This window comes from Symphalangus syndactylus, chromosome 4 (genome assembly GCF_028878055.3).
Source record: "Symphalangus syndactylus isolate Jambi chromosome 4, NHGRI_mSymSyn1-v2.1_pri, whole genome shotgun sequence".
In the NCBI taxonomy this organism is placed as follows: Eukaryota; Metazoa; Chordata; class Mammalia; order Primates; family Hylobatidae; genus Symphalangus; species Symphalangus syndactylus.
The window spans coordinates 94,113,173-94,135,632 of record NC_072426.2 but is presented as its reverse complement, the minus strand read 5'-3'; the positions used below and the strand labels follow the sequence as shown (position 1 = coordinate 94,135,632).

At 45.2% G+C, this 22,460-nt stretch overlaps 1 long non-coding RNA gene across 2 annotated transcripts; it reads right to left on the bottom strand.

Moving 5' to 3' along the window:
- Positions 1-394: 394 nt before the first annotated feature.
- On the bottom strand, positions 395-21,623 carry LOC129480959 (uncharacterized). Of its 2 annotated transcripts, none has more exons than XR_010120539.1 (8): positions 21,134-21,623; positions 16,631-16,750; positions 10,366-10,463; positions 9,755-9,991; positions 4,106-4,213; positions 3,477-3,615; positions 1,323-1,424; positions 395-461 (listed from the first exon to the last, which is right to left on the bottom strand). It is a non-coding gene; the product is annotated as an uncharacterized lncRNA (long non-coding RNA). The 2 variants fall into 2 exon arrangements; XR_010120540.1 differs by lacking the exon at positions 395-461 and adding an exon at positions 614-632.
- Between the last annotated feature and the right edge of the window lie 837 nt (positions 21,624-22,460).

Here is a 22,460-nt window from a genome sequence, read left to right as displayed (position 1 = left end):
GAGAAGCAGGGTGTGTGGATTGTGGAGCAGAAGTTAAGCGGGTGCCTTCACAGCGAGCTCCTATCTCTCCAGAAAGGGTTCTCTAGCCCTGGCTGTCCCTGCGCTGCCTCCTGACTCAGGTGTCTCTCCGGCACTCCCTGCTTTTCCATCATTTCCTGTCTTGAAGACAGAGAAAGAGTTGACTTGTAGAAGAATTAAAACACTATTTTCTTTACTAGACAGTCAAAGCTTCATCTTAAAACAAAAATATCCTTAAAATTTATCTATCACAATCACCTACCTGTGGCGCTTGCAGGCAGCCTTCCTCTCTGCCATCTCCCTCTGCAAAGCTTGAGCACAGACCTATGAGGAGAAAAATACATCCATGTCCTGACTTGGCAGACTAGGCCCAAAAGCAAGGAGGGGGGAAAAAAAAAACTTATCCAAATGCGGAGGGCCTTTCTTGCAGCAGAAGGGGCAATCTGAAAAAGGCAACACATGAGAAAGTGTATGTTGAGAGATTCTAGGGGCAGTGGCATCATCTTGATGAGCGCTTAAGGATCCTGCAACTGCAGGAAGGAAGGCTCCTCACCTCCCATCTGTAGGAGTCCTCTACCTACTGCCGCGGCTCTTGCCTGTTTTGAATCGTTTCTCTATGGTTTAGAATCACTTTCATCAGACAAACCATCATCTTTAGTATGATTTTAAATAATCTGCCATGTTTCTGTTGTCCTCACAATTGTACCCTTACACAATCTATCTATACATAGAAAATGTATTTCACATGGCTATAAAAGTACAGTAGGATCAAAACTGTTGCTGTAATGCTTCCTCCTCTTTTACTTAATGCCTGCTGGGTTCTGAGTTGACAATTTCCTTACCCATTTTCAGTATGTCCATAATTCATGCTTCACTGGGCATCTTTTATCATAAAGCTCTATTCTCCTGGAATTAATATCCTTGCCATATTTCACAGGGCAGAAACAGCTGAGCTTATAAACAGGCACAGTCCTTTTGAAGGATGGGTTGAGCCTACAACAGCACGCTTTCCTAAGGATGATGACAACTCACACCACCCCTAGAACGGCTGGTATGAACCGAGTTTCCACACAGTCTGGCTGGCATTGCAGTCAGGAGATGTTTAGCTACTTCACATGTTTTGAACACTAGTAAATCTTAAGGTACTTGTGTTCTCTTGTGTGAATTCTCTCTCTCTCTAGGTATCTCTTCTGACCACTTGTTTCCATTTCTGTGTTAACTGGGTCTAAACATTGTACAAAGATTTAAAACAAAACACTCCAGCAGGGCTGTCCCAAGAGGCTGGTGTCGGTTTCCGAACCCACCTGCAGATGGGTATTTTTTCTAGAGCCAATTTCATGGTTTCTTCCACCTCTGACAGCCGCCTCTCCTTTTCTGCTCACTCACGTTCTTTCATTCTCAGCTTCCTGAGTCGAGAAGGGAGAAAAATGCATGCACATGATCCACTGGCCCATGTAGGATTCCTTCCAGCATCTGAAGGCCGTGATTCAAAGGTCCCCTGACAACCTTCCCATAAATGAACCAACTGATCCTCACAACTGGAGGGAGAATTAACACCTTCCATGGAGGGACAAAGAAAAAGCACACTCTGGCCTGCTGGCAAGTCACCTGTCATTTCCAGCTCATCTTCATCGCTCTGTATTCCTACTCTTTAGTAAATATGAACTATTAAAAGCTTCTATAAGATACACTATGTGTGCTTCTGGGGTCAGTCTTGCACCAGACACAGCAAAAGCTCATTTTAGTTCGGTGTGGAAAACCAGACCTCACCAGCTCATCACAACTAAACCCATAAGGACGGAGCAGGGGATCACTCCTCATCTGACTCCTCCCACAGGGGGACCTGATTCTCTGTCAGAGGCTGATGCCAGAACCCAGACAATCAACCTCAGAGAGATCTTTCCAGGACATGCTGTCATTATCCCTGCGGTTCACAACTGCACATGTCCATGATTCAGGACTGGAACTCTTCTCGTCGACTTTAAAGATCCTGGTTGAGAGAAAAGGCCAATCTGAGTGCTGGGTGCATCTACTGAATTGGAAATGATCGAATGGCTCTTTAGTCAGGGTGTTATGTCCTGAAAATAGGTGACAACTGCAAACCATCCTCTGGTGTCCAGTGACTTTAACAAAGTTTGTTTCACAGAGACTGAGGGCAGAAAAAGGAAATGGCCTGAAAAGGTGGGTTTGCTGTGTTGCCCTCACACTACTTGATTCATGGTTCTGATTCTAAAAATCTCACTAGGTACTTGATTTCATATGAAAGATGTGTAAAATACCAAGAACTCTAGGAAACGGGGGCAAAAACACTTCAAAGAGAAAGTTCATGCACTTGTTTCTGACCACCCAGGGCACTCTTCAGCAAATGCTATCTGGAGTGGCCTGATGCAAGGAGTGTCTTGTGAGGTACAGAAGATGCAATGGGAGCAGGGTCCTGTCCCCACCCTAAAGAAGCTCACAGTTTAATGCAAATGAGAAACCAGTGAGGACATCACTACTCCTGCTGTGCACTTGGGAACTAGAAACACAAAACCTGAATCTGGAGGGAAGCTAAGGAAGCATTCTGCTCTGGAGTAGACATGAGTGCATATGAAGCTTCTGATCTCCCATGAGAACAGTGGGGACATGGGGCAGAATCTAAAACCCATGACTGAAAGCATCAAATTGCTAAAATGGCAATAAAGAGACATGAGGCCAAGATGGAGAGGAAGGAAACCCAGGACGAAGGTCAGCCTCACAGCTCATATCCCTGAGTTTCATCACTGAATTGCAGAAGGGACTAACTGAGATGCAAAGAAGCAGAGCAGCTTTTGCACCATGTGGAGGATCAGATGGAAAACAAGTAGACTGAGGGTCTGCTAGTGAAGGTGACCCCTACTGAGGTCCGCTGGTTTTGGTTGGGACCCAGAAGAGTCACATGCCAGGAATAGAGGTGGACAGGAAATACCCTGACTTTCGTAGGGACTGAACCTCACTGATAACCTCAATTGCTGATGGTATGGAGGGTGTCTAGGTGTGCTAGGACCCCTGCCCATTCCCCAGAAATAGACACCGATCTTTTCTGCAGCAAGATAACATGCTAGTAGGCCTCAATTCATTGCTAAATATTTTTAACGAGTGTCTTGCATTTAGCCAAAAAGACTAGTCATGTGGCAGGAAAAATACAATGTCATATGACCAAAAGCTAAAAAACTGTGAAAATGAATCCAGAGGTGACCCAAGCATTGAATTTAACAATGCCAGTACCTGGACCTCTGCTTCCCCCTAAAACATTACAATCAAGAATGTAGGAAGGGAAAGGAAATATGCAGATTAATCAAGCAGGAAAGACAAGCTCAGTTTTGCACCCACTGAATTTGCCACAAATATTGTGGAAAATATTCTCAGGGACATTGCAGTTGTCTACTTTGGTTGGCACATGGCTCTTACAACAGTATTTGTGTCAGTGAACATCTTACTCTTCCTCGGCAGTCTTTCTTTGCCCAGAGATTTCGCAATGACTGTCGACCTTCATCTCCACCTTTTGGATTTCAGCTTGCACTTTAGCTTCTGTAGATTTCCATGATGTAGAGAAGTATTTTAGGTCCATTTTAATTCCTGGAAAGGATAAAATCCTTCTATTTGTGTGCATACAAGTGGACCTGAGCCCTTGCTTAGGGTGTAGAGAGGAGAAGGGGAGAAACCTGAGGGCCAGAGGCTGTTGTTTCCCTTAAAAGGGCAAACTCGGCCGGGCGCGGTGGCTCACGCTTGTAATCCCAGCACTTTGGGAGGCCGAGGCGGGCGGATCACGAGGTCAGGGGATCGAGACCACGATGAAACCCTGTCTCTACTATAAATACAAAAAAAAAATTAGCCGGGCGTGGTGGCGGGCGCCTGTAGTCCCAGCTACTCGGAGAGGCTGAGGCAGGAGAATGGCGTGAACCCGGGAGGCGGAGCTTGCAGTGAGCCGAGATTGCGCCACTGCACTCCAGCCTGGGCGACAGAGCGAGACTCCGTCTCAAAAAAAAAAAAAAAAAAAAAAAAAAAAAGAAAGAAAAAAAAGGGCAAACTCATTTCCACACTATGGGGACTCCGACAGATAGCATACATTCCTGGCTATGGCTATTGGACCTCCAGGCTTTCCCCTGTAAATCCGTGGATCTGCCACTGACATTTCATGACTTTAAGACAGACTTGAGAAAAGACGTCTAGGAAACTAATTGAACAATGATGTGAATACATTTCACAGAACTGAACTGTACATTTCAACAAGGTTAAGATGGTAATTATCACGTTATACATATTTTACCACAGGTTAAAATGTTTCACAGGTTGAAAAGAAAGCAACTACCTTCAGTTCTCTGAGTTCAAGAATGTGTAACATTTCACCCCCTGCTCCTTCCTGATCTTCTGCGGAGCATCTTTTTTCTGTCCACGCTCTACGCAGAGCCCACTTTCCCTTCCCTGACACCAGCTTCACTGAGGCTGGTTGGAACCTAACACAAAACATTCTCAGTAATGACTGAATTGCCATAAAGAATTCCATATAGACAGCGTATGAGTTGAATCTTCTAAGACATGAAATATTTGTTCTTTTCTTGGCTAATATGCAATGCAAATCCTGTTGCAGATGTGCGTCATATACTTCTGAAATTCCTGATGTATTCAATGAAATAACATCTTTAAAGTTCTATGTAGAAATTTTTTTTCTGATTTCTTCATATAGGATAGGAAAAAAAACAAAACATATACTAGGATTTTGATAGAAGCAATGGGTGATCTAAAAAGATGAAAGAGCAGCCGCATGCGCCCCACAGCTACTGCTAGATTTTATGGGGAAAGCAGCTGGCCCAGTTTGCAGCTAGGAGAAATGTGAAACACGTGAAGAAATGAGAAGCAAAGAAACACCGTGAGGCATGAACGTTTCGTGGCACCCATGATGCCCCGGCTTGTGAGATAATGGGATAGAGGAGTAGATAACAAGGAGAAAGATGAGAAGGTGCAAAGTGGTTCAAGTCAAACAGCTCAACTGAATTTTTCTTAATGGAATATTTAAAAAGTGGTACATTTAAAAACTTCCCCCAGTTCACATCAAAAATTCTCCCTTCAGCACTAAGTTGGGTAGAGACTGTTCAGTGTGCCTAGATATCTTCAGAACTCATATATTTTCTGTTTTCTACGTATCTTGAAGGGCAGTGCCAAATGATGTGTAATTATCTAGGTTGTGAAAATAAAACATACTCCCTCTTCCCCTGAGGATAAAAAAGCATTGTGGTATTAGCACTTTTTTCTTGGATCATTGTTCAGAAGATGTTTAAGCCCCTAGATACCCAAACTTTTACTGTCATGAACAGCAAGAGAAAACGTAGAGCTCGATTTACTCAATGGACAAAAATGCTCAAAAGCCAAATTATGGCACAATTTAGCAGCCACATTCTTACCCAGTACAGACTTTTGACATACTGATCCCTCTCCAGTGGCAACCGAGAACATGTACTTTGAATGTTGCCATTCGAAATGACCACTCATTACCCCACCCAGACACACTTTTCATTGATTCTTCGGAGGGCAGTTCCAAGAGATTCTCTGGGGCTTTCTCTGCATCATGAGACACAGTGCAGTTCTGCCCTTCACCTTCCTGCAGTTTGTCGCCTCTTCCTCACGATCTCAGAGGAACTTTGTCTCAGGCCAACTGTTTGTTCCTTGGGCTCTTTCATTTCCCCTAAAAATCATTTGCTGCCCTGCCTACATCTCCATCTCCCTTTTCCCTGAGAAGAGGGTGCTCGTTAAGCATCAGTCATCTGGCCCGTCTTGCAGTCTCGTTTTTTGGCTGGCTCCCATGTTTATGCCTGTTAATAAGGTTCTATATTTTCCTTCTCCTTTTAAGCTGTCTGTTGTTAGTACATTTCTGCAGTGAACCTTTAGAGAGTGGAAGCTTTCCTTCCACCCATACAATAGAACTATAAAGCAGAAAAGTTTAGAAAGAATTTCTTATTTAAGTGCTGAAACTTTATACTTTAGTTTTTGATAAAGAGCAGAGGGGTTAAAAAAAAACGTATTTTTGACCGAAAGCTCTGTTGACCGTCTATTAAACAAACACAAACCTATTTAATTTTTTAATTAAATAGGTTTAATTAAAAATTTAAAAAATTTTAAAAAATCTGCCATAATTTAAATGGCAGATTTTTCATAATTCTTATGCTAATAAATCATTTTCCTGATTTTTTAAATAAAACCCAATATTCATAATGAAGTCCAGAACCACAAATTGTTTTAAATAATTTCTTGTTTATGATTACAAGTCCACCTCTAGGGGAAGTTAGTATACTCACACTGAGGCTAGTTTTCCAGAAGATGGCAAGTGTAGAAATTCCCAGGGATGCAACAATAATAATAAGCATTCAAGGAATTCCAGAAAAGTCAGGCCCAGGATGAAAATGCTCAGGCAGAAAATTGACGATATGGAATAATAATAGTCGACATAATGAGAAGGCTCAATGACATTTACAATATTTCAGTTACAAAGAATCATCCTTAGAAACCCTTAATCTCCTCCAAGAAGTAACCACACCCCTCAGATATCCCCAGGCGATTCCACTGCTTCAGGAAAAGTTGGAAGTTTCCAGTCTCATGTTTCCTGCATGGATGGCAGTGTATTTAGGCATGCAAATGTGGGTTTTCTTTTTTCTTGGTCTGAAGCAGGAATGTCCAATCTTTTGGCTTCCCTGGGCTATATTAGAAGAAGGAGAATTGTCTTGTGCCACACATAAAATACACTAACGACAGCTGATGAGAAAAAAAAATCACAAAAAAATCTCAGAATGTTTTAAGAAAGTTTACAAATTTGTGTTGGGCTGCATTCAGAAAAGCTGTCCTGGGTTGAATACGCTCTGTCACCCATGGGCTGGACAAACTAGGTATAAAGTAATTATCTTTAAAGTCATTTACTTATTTTTTAAATTGAAATATAACATCGAATGTATTTATCATGTATCACATGATAAATGAATCTCTCTGGATCCCACTTCTCTCTTGAATTACATGAATCTTTGCCATTTAAAGAATATAAGTAAAAAAAATGCAATTAAGAGATGACTTCATTCAGAAATAAGTATCAAATTTTAGTGCCTAAAAATAACCAAGGTGGAGGGTGGGTGCGATGGCTCATGCCTGTAATCTCAGCACTTTGGGAGGCTGAGGTGGGTGGATTACCTGAGGTCTAGAGTTTGTGACCAGCCTGGCCAACGTGGAGAAACCCCATCTCTACTAAAACATACAAAAATTCTCTGGGTATGGTGGCAGGTGCCTGTAATCCCAGCTAATTGGGAGGCTGAGGAGGCTGAGGCACAGGTTGTGGTGAGCCAAGACCTCTCGGCTGCACTCCAGCCTGGGCAACAAGAGGAAACTCTGTCTTCAAACAATAAATAAATAAATATTTAGAAATTTGTGTTACATTATTTGTAATATATAAAAAAATATGTCCACACTGTGTGATGGAAGAATGAGAAAAATATAAGAAAAAAGTCTTAAAGTTATAGATGAAAATATGACATAAAGACATGTTTACATCTATGCAAAACTGAGAGTGGACAGCTGCTATAATAATAATACCTGGGTTATATTCCAACAAAAATAATCACAGACGGTTGTTTAGCCCAAGTTTCTAAAATCAGTGTTCACTTTGCTGCTGACACAGCACACGTCATGTCAGATTTTCAAAGCCAAAAAGAATTTGCATAACAAAGTCTTTTTGGAATTATGATTAAAACTATGAGAATTGAATTCAGTTAAAAATACAACACTGGCCGGGCGCAGTAGCTCATGCCTGTAATCCCAGCACTTTGGGAGGCCAAGGCGGGAGGATCACGAGGTCAATAGATCGAGACCATCCTGGCCAACGTGGTAAAACCCCGTCTGTACTAAAAATACAAAAATTAGCTGAGCATGATGGCACGTGCCTGTAGTCCCAGCTACTAGGGAAGCTGAGGCAGGAGAATCACTTGAACCTGGGAAGCGGAAGTTGCAGTGAGCCGAGATGGCTCCACTGCACTCCAGCCTGGTGACAGAACAAGACTCCATCCCCCCCGCCCCCAAAAAAAACCCCACTAAATAACCAGTAACAAGAGTTCACCTTCGTATTTTAGAACATTGCACCTAAAGCAATCAGTAGCAGCCTTGGAAATCTGCATGGACAACAATATAAATGTTCTGGAATGTATGGCCACCACCACGAAAGACACACATACTATTTTACAAGCACTAGATTTACAAGTATTGGGGGTGAAAATAAATTCAAAATTAATTCAGACCAATCCACACATCAAGACTCAGTTTTGTGCAAATAAAAGCTCTCTAGAAAGCAGCCTTTGACCTCTGTAGCACTTTTGTCTTCAGCCTCACAGTGGAGGTGAGTACAGCCTGGGCTCCTGGGAGGGATGCACTGTCCCTGAGGAGCCTCTGTCTGAAAGGGAGTAGGAGCTCTGGGCACAATGGTTAAAGATGTGGATCAAATGCACAAGAAGGATAAAAGCCATCTTGTCATTGACCAGGAACTCATCCCCCTCTTGGGCACTCTTGTCACACCTGACAACTATCTGGTTGTAGGTTATCAGTAGTGGGCTCCTACCTAGCTTAGGTCCAATGGGGCCAGTAAAAGCCTTGGTTCTGACAGTCGATGGCCATGAGCAAGGGTGAAAGTAGAAAATGCAATGAGGAAAATGTATCCAAGTCTTCAAAGGTGAAGTAGGGAAAGAGAATTTAACTGATCTATGAAAATGCAGCCATGTAAAGGGGAAACAATTCCAACAAAGATTCTCAGCACATTTCCTCCTTCATAGCCTCAGAAGAAACAATAGATTCTTTGATTGGAGGGATTCATGTGGGGTGATTCTGCCTCGATGCAGTGGTTGCTCTCCATCACTAGACTTTCCAATCCCTTCCTAAGAATCTGGTGCATGCCAGTCAGAACAAATATTCTTATCTCCATAAAGTGCCTTCTCCTAAGTGTAGTGGAGAGGTTTTATAATGTGAGGGTGAAAACTTTTGAAGTAGAAACCTGTCATTTCTTTATATTTGGACAATCATAAGCACTTTAAGACCCTTTCTGGTTTGGGTAAATCAATGATCTGCACAAGACACATTTTACAAAACAAAGGGCAATACAGTCCTCATTCACATCCTGGTCATGTCACTCCTAGTGACTCTTGCATTGCAAACATCCCAGCAGGGAGCAGCCCTTTATTCTTTCATCTGATGAGCTTCTTGGGCTCCCATACACTGATTGGACACAGACTCCCTGGAGGCAGCTCCCAAGAGCAGAAGACATGGATGACCCAGAAGTTCCTAAAAAGTCATCAAACCAGATGACATAAAACTCAAATTACATTTCACTTTTGTTTCGTTTTGTTTGAGACAAAGGTCTCACTGTCACCCAGGTTGGAGTGCAGTAGGGCGATCTTGGCCCACTGCGATCTCCACCTCCTGGGCCCAAGTGATCCTCACACCTCAGCCTCTCCACTAGCTGGGACTACAGGCAAGCGCCACCAGGTCTGCCTAATTTTTTTTTTTTTTTGAATTTCTGTTAGAGACGGGGTTTCTCTATGATGCTGAGGCTGGTCTCAAACTCCCAGACTCAAGCGATCTGCCCCTCTCGGTTCCCCCAAAATGCTGGGATTGAGTGGGTGAGCTGTGTAATTTCACGCCGCGTGACACAGCCCAAGGAAAAGGAAGAAACCCCGCGGGTCCAGCATCTACTCACATGGCTGGATTGATGGTTGGGAAACAGCAGGAGGAGCCAAAAGAGCAGTCACTTCACTCGCATGACGTCCTCTCAGGGTGCCCTGAGGCGGCCAGGACAGAAGTGGGGTGGCTTAGGGTTGGGGGAGGGAAGGGGAAGGGGATGGGGCGGGATCGAAGTTGGGGAGGGGGAGGGGGGAGGCTGGAGGGGAGGGAAGGGGAGGGAAGAGGAAAGGAGGGAAGGAGGGCTGTTGGGCACCTGGAGGAGGAGGGGGAGAAAGGCGTCTGGGAAACGATCCGCTTCAAACTAAATCCTCGAGCATTGGTGAGAGGCTCAGCTACAGGTCAGGGGGAAAGTGGATCAGCAGAGCAGCAGGAGGCGCGGGGCAGAAGAGCAGGAGGCTCAGGAGCAGTTGGAGGGAGACTCTCGTTTCCGCCAACCCTTCTCCTGTCTGGGCGCTGCCTAAGCCACCCTGGGGCTTTATACTCCCTCTCCACCAATCCCTGGCCTTGGTATATGGTGCCTCACAGTGGACATTTCACGCGTCGGCGTGTTCTTCCAACGCCCCCTCCCCCACCTGAGCCCCCCAAGCGCCATCCTAAGGACAGGTCCTCTCTGGAACATTTGCAGACCTTCTGATTTCTGGTCTTCCCCAACCCAGCTTCCTGTCCCTGCTTCTGGACCGCTCCTTCCTTCTTGAGCTCTCAGGGTTCCTCGTGGTCAATCCTGGCTGCAAAACATGAAAAACAAATGATGGCAGGAAGCCAGGAAGAACCTCATAGACAAGCAGAGTGGGAGGCTCCACAGCCCCCTCTCAGCAATTCATATACTAAGCAACAAAACACCAGTAGGATGTAGAGGGTCCAAATACTAAACCATTTCCATCACATCCATGTAGCCATGCGTCCATCCTCCTTGTATATTGGGAATAGATGGAGATACATTCATTTTAAGCACACATGGTACATTTAAATTTTAAGCAAACGTGGTACATTTACAAAAATTAACCCTACTTATTTTGTTCATCAAGCAAATAATCATTTCAGAGAAATCAAATCACACAGCGTGTTTCTGATCATATAATTATGCTAGAAGTCAATGATAAAAAGCTAACCACAAATTCTCATATGTTTGGAAATTCAAAGTGCCCTTATAAGTAAGATACAAACATAAGAAATTATCCAAAATGAAACAAGACTGCCTTTGCACTCAGTGATAAGATCAAAATAGGGCAGTAAAATGCCTCCATCTGGCCTGGGAATTCCACTTTGCGGCACAAGGTTGTGCGGTCTTAAATCATCCCTAATCCACCTAGACATTTTAACATCTGAAACGGGGTAACGATGTCACTTATCTACGTCATCTTACTGCCTGTGAGCATGGACTTTAAATTTTGAACCCTAATGTGGGAAAGAAAACCAAGTTGACTCTCATGACTGACCTCCCAGGGATGTCCAAGGAATCTGTGTATTTCAAGAGACAAAGTTCATCAGCTTCTCTCCTGGAGGATTTGGCCACAATATCCAGAGGGCTTGGCAGCACCAGGAGTGATGGATGGGGACTGTCAAGCAGGTGGGCAGGACCCAGGGGCCTGGTGACCAGGAGAGACACCCCAACTGGCCATCAGCTTTCCTGGTCTTGTCCTCAGCTAAGCTTCCCAAAGGCCTTCTTCTGCCTGATCACACAGAGTGTGCCCAAACTCACTCAGGCCTCTGGCAGCCTAAAACCACCGCTTTAAATCCCTTTGCCATTTATGATGACACAAGGTTATTGTAAACAGGAAATATTCTATCACCGTTGTAAATGGAAAGCCAATGCCTTTACCATAAATAAACAGAAACCCTAAGAAACAAGCAAAACAAAACAAAAACAGGGACAACAAAACAATGGAATTAATTTCTATTTGTGTGCTGTCACCTGCATAAAGAGCCCCAGATTTGGGTTGTCTTAGTTGTAAAAGGAAAGACCAAGGTGAGGTCAGATTAGCCCAAAAGTGAATGGGAGACCCGTGATGTCCATGAAGTGTTGTGGGGTCACCTTGATTATAGCCCAAGCAGAGAGAGGGAAAGGAAGGAGAAGCGAACAGAGTTTGGGCCCTCGGACAAGGAGAAGTCATTCATGTAACCAGGAAACACCTCCCCAAAGCCAGAGTTAACCTCCCTTGCAGGCGGGCCCTTCATGGTCCCTTGGAGGCTTGGCCAGGAGCCCTTGGCAGGATGAGGCAACTTGGGTGACCAGCTGTGCAACCCTGGGCTGGATTCCTTCTGTACAACTGGAGTGCTAATGGCTGTGTGCAAAGACTATCAGAAGACAGCAGGAAGCAGTTGAGCAACTGTGTACCTGAGCATTGTAACTTCCCAGGGGCATCTTTCTTCCCAGAACTGGCACCTTGGGAGGTCCTTGGCCACTAAAGGCAGTGATGATGATAACAGCAGCCCCTCTTGTTACCACTGTGCTAAGCATAGCACTTTGCAGGCATCATCTCCTGAGATCCTGAAGTACCATCACTGTCCTCTTACACAGATGGGGACCTAGGTTCAGAGTGGTTGGGGGAGGGGGTGTATCCAGGCAGAGAAACAGATCTGGGGGAACTTGATTCTCGGAGGGGGCATTAGGAGAAGGGGAAGCTGGGTCTGGAGACTCCCCAGGAAGATGGGACCACAGAGATGCTTTGCCGAGGACCCAGCGTTGCCCTGGTCAGCCCTGCTCAGATGAGGTCCAACCAGGTGGCTGTGTTCCCAGCCCAGCAGCTCCACCTGTGAGTGAGGGTGGGTCATTGCTGTGATGATGGGGATATATCATAGAATGTTCCTCATAGCATTATTGTGACACAGAGATTGTCAGCCCAGTCATGCACAGGGCATGGTCCTGGGGGCACATCTGTCTTTCTTTCTTGACCTCTAGATCTACTAAGCACCATGCAACACCCCTACCCTAAGCATACTCAGACAGGGTCCTGGGCCCAACCTTGTGCTCCTGTTCCCAGAGTCACCCAACCCTGGCCTCTCTCTGGCATCTCCGGGCCCAGGCACAGCCCTTCTATAGGCCCTGGAAGGGGCACTTCCCCAGCCCTGGGTTTGAAACCTGGAAAATACCTTCTTCCAAGAGAGCTCAGGAGGGCCAAGTCATGTCTGGGTCTGTTCTCTCCACTGGTCCCAGGAGTGCCCTCTGGAGTGCCACCTCTGGTTGTACTGTGGGCTGGGGTCTGGGAGTGTGTGCATGTTTGGGTGTGTAAATCTGCTTGTGGGCATCTGTGCGTCTGAGTGTCTGTGTCTGTGATTATGTCTCTGTGTAGCTGTCTCTGTGTTTTTCTCTATCTTTGTATGCATTTGGGTGTCCTTTCTTCCTGAATGTGTGTTGGTTGTGCAAATCTGTGTTTGTGTTTCTGATTGTGTAATGTGTGTGTCTCTGGCATGTGTGCCCCCTGTGGGAGTGTCTGTGTATACCTGGCTTCTGTATCTTTGTGTATGTGTTGAGGTGTGTGCATGTGAATTTGCTTCCCCTTTGGGTGTCCCTAATTGTGTTTGTGTGTTTATGTTTCGTGTAGTGTCTGTGTTCTATGTCTGACTCTGCCTGTAGGTCTGTGCCAGTGTGTGAATGTGTGTGCAAGTGCGTGTGCACGTGGGTGTCCATTGTGTGTAGAGTCAGCCCTGTGGAGCTCTGTCTCATGGTCCTGTGTGTTTATCTCTGTTCCCCTGGTGTGTGTGTGTGCCTGTCCCTGGGCCATACTCCTGAGTGCCCAGACGAAGCTGGGGCGGTTCTGTGCCTCTGTGTCTCTCTGCCTGTGGGTATCTATTTATCTCCCTGTGAGTTTCTGGGTTTGTGCACCTCGGAAGTTGGCAGTCACAGAGAGGCCTCTCCAATGCTGACCTCCAGGGGTGGGTGAGAAAGGGACAGTATGTGCTTCTCTCATCCCCAGGCTGGGCCTTTTCTGCCCCTGCTTTTCTGAGCTTCTGGTGGTCCCCTGGTGGTCCCTCTTAGGCCTCAAGGAGGGATGGCATGAAGGGTCAGGTCACAGGACTCCAGGCCAGGGGTGTGGGGAGGACTCTGGGTCGCCAGAGAGAGTTATATTGAAAGAAGGAAGATTGTCTGTGGTGGGGGGATTCTGGGCTGGAGGGAGCCTGGGCCCTGGGAGGGTGAATGAGTGGGGTCCTCTAGGAAGGGCTCAGGGACAGAGCTCCTGGGTTGCTCGGAAGGTCTGATGTGTAGGTGCCTACAGGGGATAGCTAGGGGCAGGGCTCCTAGGCCCCAGGCAGGGCTAGAGGAGTGCTGGGTGCCCAGAGGCTGGGGCCCTCACTCACACATGCCAGGTTTAGGCTGGGGCACATGTGCACATGAGCATTATTGGGGGACACAAAGGACCATTGGGTGGGGGAGGCAGAGGTGGTCTGGCAGGCAAATATAGACCCCAAGTCAAGGCTGACCACCCAGGACATCTGCCCTGCCCCGGCCTTCCTGGGGCCTCACTCCAGGGCAAAGGCAGGTGCCTGGAGCCACATGGGGCACACCTCCTGGACCCCTGTGTCCTGGCCATCGAAGGGTGCTTAGGGCTACCCTGAGAAACTGGTGCCAGGAGGCAGAATCTGGTCCCAAGATATTTCAGGTTGTGGAGTATGCAGAACTACAGAGCGAGGGCATTTAACATAGGTTCATTCCCAGAATAAATGTTCCACACAGGGTATTGTCGAAATTAGTATTTTATTACCTGGAATTCCAATCTGTGTACTCACCTGGGAAATTCTAAAGACACAGAGAGGACTTGGAGGAAGCAGAGTAACTGAATGTAACTTAAAAGAACAAAAACAGTCCGGGTGCGGTGGCTCACGCCTGAAATCCCAGTATTTTGGAAGGCTGAGGTGGGTGGATCACCTGAGGCCAGGAGTTCAAGACCAGCCTGGCCAACATCGTGAAACTCTATTTCTACTAAAAATACAAAAATTAGCTGGACGTGATGGTGGGCACCTGTAGTCCCAGCTACTCAGGAGGCTGAGATGGGAGAAGGGCTTGAACCCGGGAGGTGGAGGTTGCAGTGAGCCAGGATCGTGCCACTGCACTCCAGCCTGGGCAACAAGAATGAAATTCTGTCTCAAAAAAAAAAAAAAAAAAAAAAAAAGATAAGAAAGAAAAAGAAAAAGAAAAGAAAACCATTGGAATTGTGGCACTCCTGATACTTTTCCAAATCAACCCTCTCAATGTCCCATCATCACCCCGCCCTAGTGGGGAGACTGAAGTGGCCAGGGATTGGCCCAAGGTGCACAGTGGGTTCCGAGTTCACTGCTGATTACATCTGACCAAGCTCCTTTTCCGAAGTTCACTTTGTTTAATCTTTCCAGTGACGGTTTTCGCCAGCTCCGGGATAAACTCCACCTGGTTAAGGATAAGGGAAATCCACAGTGACTTAGTCCTGTTGTCATTTCCTACCAATTCCCTACCCTCCTCCTCTGCCCCTCCACAGTCTCCCACACAGGCTGACACCATATGGTGGCCTTAATGGAATCCACCGAGCGTGTCAGGTTCTCCCCTTGGCCCCTTGAAGGTGGATGTAGCCATGTGATGTGACTCTGGAGCTGTGAGTGGAAGTGAAGCGTGTCACCTCAAGACAGAAGGGTTGGGAGCCACTGAGACTGGCCACCCTCTCCTCCATCTCTTAGAGCAGCTGACAGGTGGAGGCTGCTCCCTTATCCTGTTGGTGGATGAGGGGATGTGAAGCACAAGGCCCAGCAAAGCCATGGTGGACGTGCCGCATGAGCAGGATAAGAACCTTCAGTGTTGTAAATTTCCATTGTCTGGGGCTGTCCACTGTACCTACAGTGATATCTAGCCCATCATCGCAGGCATGCACCATCTATTTCATGCTCTGTGAAGCAGACTAGCCTACCCTCAGAACATGAACTTGTTATCAGACACACATAGGTTTCAGTTTCAGCCCTGCCTCTTAATGACTGCAACCTTGGGCATTTGACTTTGTGTCTCTGAGCCTCAGTTTTGTTTTTGTAAAATGGTTTGCTATGCTATGTCAGGTGGAGGAGAGGATTTAATGAAATAAAAATCCATGTAAAGCATTGAGCCCAGGGCCTGGCACACACAGTGAGTACTCAATCAGTGTTAGCCATGTAGCTTCATAATGTGTATTGACTGTCAATACTCAGACGATGCAGCAAAGCATTACAAAGAAGGAAGTGTTAACTTGTTGGCATATGTATCTCTTTGCACTTTATTTTCAAACAGATAGGATAATGCCACGTATACTTTTTCATAGTATGCTTTTTTCTCTTAATATGTGTTGAGATATATGTTAAATATATAAAAAACTGAATCACTATTTTAAATTGCAGGGTTATATTCAATTTTATGAAAACCTTATTTCTCTATTGTTTGACTATTTGTAGGTTGCACAAGGCATTGAATTAAAATAACCATATCAGAATGCATTGCATTTATAAAGATAAATGTCATTCTATTAATTTATCTTTGTTTTTATCTTAATTTTTGTTATATGTATGTATATATATTTTGAGTTGCAAAACAGAACATATTTCTTCCTATGAATCATGTTAGAAAAAGTTTGGAAGCTGCTGATTTGGATTTTTTTTTTAATTTTTACAGGATTATAAATAACCTTTCTAAAAATATCCTTGGACACTTGACTGATTTTTGTCTTTAGGTTAATATGCCAGCAATGATTCCTTTTGGATTTCTGACACAAGATAGCAATTTCTATCCAAATAAATCAACTATGCCATCCCATCCCTAAACCAAATTCCTTCTTCTGCAGAAGAAAAAGCCAGTACTATGACTGCCTAAGCTTCCCCCTGCACAGCCACCCTATGAGACATGGGGCGGGAGCACTGGGAGCTGTTCAGGGGCACCAGACCCCTTCCATCTGCCCTCACTCACCTTCCTTGGGGACTTGCATGAGACTGTCACTGACTTTACATGCTGCTGCAGCTCCTTGGTCAGCTGGTCCTTGTCATGGGACAGAAACTGTGGGGTCAGGACAATAAACACCTTCACCACCTGCAGAACGAGGGCAGAGGCTTATGGTGAGTGTCAATCTATTACATAGCTTAAAAAGTCAATATTGGTGGGGTGCAGTGGCTCACACCTATAATCCCAGCACTTTGGGAGGCTGAGGTGGGCAGATCACTGGAAGTCAGGAGTTCGAGACCAGCTTGGCTAACATGGTAAAACCTGATCTCTACCAAAAATACAAAAATTGACCAGGTGTGGTGGCGCACACCTGTAGTCCCAGCTACTTGGGAGGCTGAGGTGGGAGAATTGCTTGAGCCCAAGAGGCAGAGGTTGCATGAGCAGAGGCAGAGGTTGCATGAGATCGTACCATTGCACCCCATCCTGGGCTACAAGAGTGAAACTCTGTCTCAGAAAAATAAAATAAAATAAAATAAAATAACAAGAAAATATAGAGAATTTCACCAAATACCTGGACTTTATTTTGTAAGGATTAAAGAGATATATAGAATTGAGAAAAATAACAGCAATTAAAAACCCAATAGATGGATTTGTCAGCAAATTAGACAAAACAGAAGAGAGGATTAGAGAAGTGGAAGTTAGGTTAGTAGAAAACACTGAAATTGAAGGTTAGAGAGAGAGAAAAAGGGCCGGGCGCGGTGGCTCACGCCTGTAATCCCAGCACTTTGGGAGGCCGAGGCGGGCAGATCACGAGGTCAGGAGATCGAGACCATCCTGGCTAACACAGTGAAACCCCGTCTCTGCTAAAAATACAAAAAATTAGCCGGGCGAGATGGCGGGCGCCTGTAGTCCCAGCTACTTGGGAGGCTGAGGCAGGAGAATGGCGTGAACCCCGGGGGGCGGAGCCTGCAGTGAGCTGAGATCGCGCCACTGCACTCCAGCCTGGGCAACAGCGAGACTCTGTCTCAAAAAAAAAAAAAAAAAAGAGAGAGAGAAAATGATGGGAAATATAGGAAAGTTAACAAGAGACATGGAACATATCAGACAGGTCTAACTTGTGAGGAATTAGAGTCCCAGAACCAGGAAAGGAAGTGGAATAGTACCTCTATTAAAGAGAAAAGGGGGTTGGGTGCAGTGGCTCATGCCTGTAATCCCAACACTTTGGGAGGCCGAGGCAGGCAGATCACTTGAGGTTAGGAGTTTGAGACCAGACTGGACCAGACTGAGACCAGTTTCTACCTCCTCCGTAACAGGAGGTAGAGAGTGCCTCTACTAAAAATACAAAAATTGTCCGGGCATGGTGGTGGGCGCCTGTAGTTACAGCTACTCTGGAGGCTGAGGCAGGAGAATTGCTTGAACCTGGGAGGTGAAGGTTTCAGTGAGCCAAGATGGCACCACTGCACTCCAGTCTGGACGACAGAGTGAGAATCTGTCTCAAAAAACATAAATAAATAGGCCTCGCACGGTGGCTCACGCCTGTAATCCCAGCACTGTGGGAGGCCAAGGTGGGTGGATCATGAGGTCAGGAGATCGAACCCTTCCTGGCCAGCACGGTGAAACCCCATCTCTACTATAAATACAAAAAATTAGCTGGGCGTGGTGGCGGGTGCCTGTAGTCCCAGCTATTTGGGAGGCTGAGGCAGGAGAATGGCGTGAACCCAGAAGGCGATGTTTGCAGTGAGCCAAGATCACACCACTGCACTCCAGCCTGGGTGAGAGAGTGAGACTCCGTCTCAACAAAAACAACAACAACAACAACAAAAAACAAACCAAAAAAACATAAATAAATAAAAATAAAAGGAAAACTTAAAAAAGAGAAAATGTTCCCCCACAAATCTCAAAACAAATAAAATACATTAATTCACAGACAGGAATCTCTACAAATCCTAAGCAGGTAAATAGAAAAAAAATTGTGATTAAATTGCTAAAAAAAAAATAAAACGAAACATTCAAAAGCAGCCAGAGAAAAAAAAGACATATTACTTTGAAAGAAACAACAGTAAGTAGGAGAAGGACTTTTCATCAGAAACTACAGAAGCCAGAAACCCATGGAATGACATTTTTCATGGTGAAATGAAAAAAATCTGCCAACTTAAAATTCTACCTACTGAAATATAGTTCAAAAATAAAAGTGTGGGGTTCTAGAAAATGGCACCAATGACGATGACATCACTTTTAAATCTCCCCTCATCATCACATACCAACCGAGTAACTAGATAACGAAACCAAAAACTTATGGACAATACAACACAACTACATGATAAAATCCTAGCAGAAACAAAACAAGACTTCCAGCAAGACTCATCAGGAAAAAAGACATAATGTTCAATTTTGAGAACAAAAAGAAGATAACAATTAAATCCTACAGATATTAAAAATAAAAGAATATTATAAACAACTTTATGTCAATAAACTTGACAGCTAGATGAAACTGACAAATTTCCTCAAAAGACACAAATTATAAAATCCAAATTATCCTATATCTATTAAAGAAATTAAGGCAAACAGAATCTACAGCTAAGTTATTAGAATGGATAAGAAGATTTAGGCCTGGTGCAGTGGCTCACGCCTGTAATCCCAGCATTTTCAGAGTCCGAGGTGGGAGGATTGCTTGAGCTTAGGAGTTCGAGACCAGCCTGGGCAACATGGTGAAAGACCATCTCAAATTTTTTTTTTTTTAAAAAAGAACGGATAAGAATATTCAGCAAGAATGTGGGATACAAAATATAAAAATCATTCGTACTTCTAGCAGCCACAAACAGAAAAGACAAATTTTAAAAAGATACCATTTATGGTTGCAATAAAGGATACAAAATGCCTAAAAATAAATTTAACAAAAGATGTGTAAGTGGAAAAAATTATATATCTTTATGAAAGCTATTGAAGAGGCCAGGTGTGGTGGCTCACGCCTATAATTCCAGCACTTTGGGAGGCCAAGGCGGGTGGATCACCTGAGGTCAGGAATTCGAGTCCAGCATGGCCAACTTGGGGAAACCCTGTATCTACTAAAAATACAAAATTAGCTGGGCATGGTGGCATGTGCCTGTAATCTTAGCTACCGGGGAGGCTGAGGCAGGAGAACCTCTTAGAACCCGGGAGGCAGAGGTTGCACTGAGCCGAGGTCGTGCCATTGCACTTTAGCCTGGGCAACAGAATGAGACTCTGTCTCAAAAACAAAACAAAAACAAAAACAATAAGAACAAGAGAAAAACATTAAAGAAGTCTTAGGTAAAAGAGACACAGGCCATATTCTAGCTTTTACTTGAAGTTCAGGAGTACATGTGCAGGTTTGTTATATGGGTAAACTCTTGTCATGGGAGTTTGTTGTACAGATTATTTCATCACCCAGGTATTAAGCCCAGTACCCACTAGTTATTTTTTCTGCTCCTCTCCTTCCTCCCACCCTCCATCTTCCCATACGCCCCAGAGTCTGTTGTTCCTGTCTATGCATCCATGTGTGCTCATTATTTGTCTCTCACTTATACATGAGAACATGCAGCATTTGGTTTTCTGTTCCTGCATTAGTTTGAAAAGGATAGGGCCATATTCATAGATTGGGATATTCAGTCTTTTGAAGATGTCAGTCTCCCAACTGATTTATAGCTACAACATGTACTATAATTCAAACAAATCCTAACAGCTTTTTTTTTTTTTTTTTTTTTTGATATGGAGTCTTGCTCTGTGGCCCAGGATATAATGCAAAGGTGTGATCTCAGCTTACTGCAACCTCCGCCTCCCAGGTTCAAGTGATTCTCCTGTCTCCTGCCTCAGTCTCCCTAGTAGCTGGGAGTACAGGCTCACACCAACATGCCTGGCTAACTTTTGTATTTTTAGTAGAGACAGGGTTTCACCATGTTGGCCAGGCGGGTCTCAAACTCCTGACCTCAGGTGATCCGCCCACCTCGGCCTCCCAAAGTGCTGGGATTATAGGTGTGAGCCACCGTGCCCGGCCCAGTTATGACCTTCTTTAATCTGCAGTCTCCACACAGACACAACTAACCCACACATGTGAATACATATTAGATTCTCACCAATTAAATACATATCAAATTCCAAACTAAGAATTCATATAAGCATATTTTCACATACACAAAACCACCCCCACAAATCTCACACCCTCCAAAATCCAAAATCAATCTTCCTGACATTCTCAAGTACACACTAACCCAACCACCCAAGATACACACGTGTGTGCAGTAAATTTTAGATACATGTGTAGCCTACAATTTACAAATAATATACCACTACTTTTAATTTGTAAATTCCACATAAGTAAGCGATTCTCATGGAAGCTTTTCTTGACTTTGGCCACACTCTTGCAACCACAACCAACTTGTGCTACCGTGAACAAACTATGACTAAAGACCTGTTCTTCCACTTTGCAGCTACTCATATTATTGACAAATGAGCCTATTAGAACATGCATGCTGGCTGATCATTCTGATCAAGTCAACAAGCTTCACAACTTACTCAATGAGGTCGTCCGTGAGAACTTCACTGATTTTAAGAGGACAGGAGCTACTTCTTTGCTGAACTGCATCACGGTTTCAACTGCTGAGGTTTTCCTCAAGCTTTTGCATTGTTTGGAATGTGAAAGGCACGGCCGGCCGAGACACACTTTGGGGTTCCCACTGCATTGTTACACCTCCCCCTTCACTTCAGTGCCAGGTGAGCAAGGGAAAGGGGCGCGGCCTGGGCGTCCCGCAGCGCCCCCGCTAGGAAAGCTATGAACGCTCCCGCCTTGAGCTCAGCCACAGGCCTGCTCTGGTCACAATGTGGGGTCGCCCCGCGGACACTGGTGACCAGTGGGAGCATGACCAGGAGGCGATTACCTTCTAATCGCCCTTGGCTTTAGGTAACGCGAAGTAGGACGCCATGAGAGCGAAGGCCGTTGGGTAACCGCCCTTTGCTCTCGCGCTGCGCGTCTCCCTGCCACGAACCGCCGGCAACCGCTGCTGGGAGCGGTTGAGGGCCACTGGCCTCGCGCTGGAACCCCGCCCGACTCAAGGCTCGCGCGCAGGCGCACGGGGCAGGCCAGGAGCCCGCCCTGGGAGGGCCCTGCTGGAGATGGGGAAATGGTGGGAGGCGGCACCTGGGCGCTTCCTGGGGCCAGACAACGCTCCTCATTGGAAACTCCATGACCGTGACTCTGAGAAACCAGCGCATCCCCGACGACCACTCCTAATTTTCGGTAATACAAACCTGCAGTCCATGCACTTACGTAACACCCTTGCTGAAAGGTTTACCTTTGGAGGGTTTATCCTAAAGCAAAGTATCCTCGAATGGCATGTCTTGCATTCCCTTTGGATGGCATTTATTTCATTCCTGCTCATGCCTTTCAAAAAATAGTATGCCCTGTTTTCCTACTCAGTCTGGAGAGTCCATTAAAGAATATTTCTGGCAAAGAATTTTAGACCTGAAAACACACTCCAAAATATACTTTCTTCTGACTCCATTCCCAGAGTTTTTCCTACCGCATTCAAATGATTTCTAGAAATGTTTTTATTGTAGCCTTGATCAATTTCAGTCGATAAAGCAGCAGATAGTAAGGGAACAATTCCAGGCTCCCCCACCCCTGACTCTGCAACACAGTGCAGAATTCCAGTTGGCAATAAAAAACTAGTAGACAAGCAACTAACTGACTTGAGTTTGTAATAGCTTCAGAAAAAACTTTAATCGTCACATCCTTTCTGCTCATTTGCAGGATTCCTATCGTCTGTCTCCACGTGATAACACTGAAGAGCCTTCGCGTCTATGCAGGCCCAGGGCCTCGAGTGCAGAGACTGAGAGCTCTGCA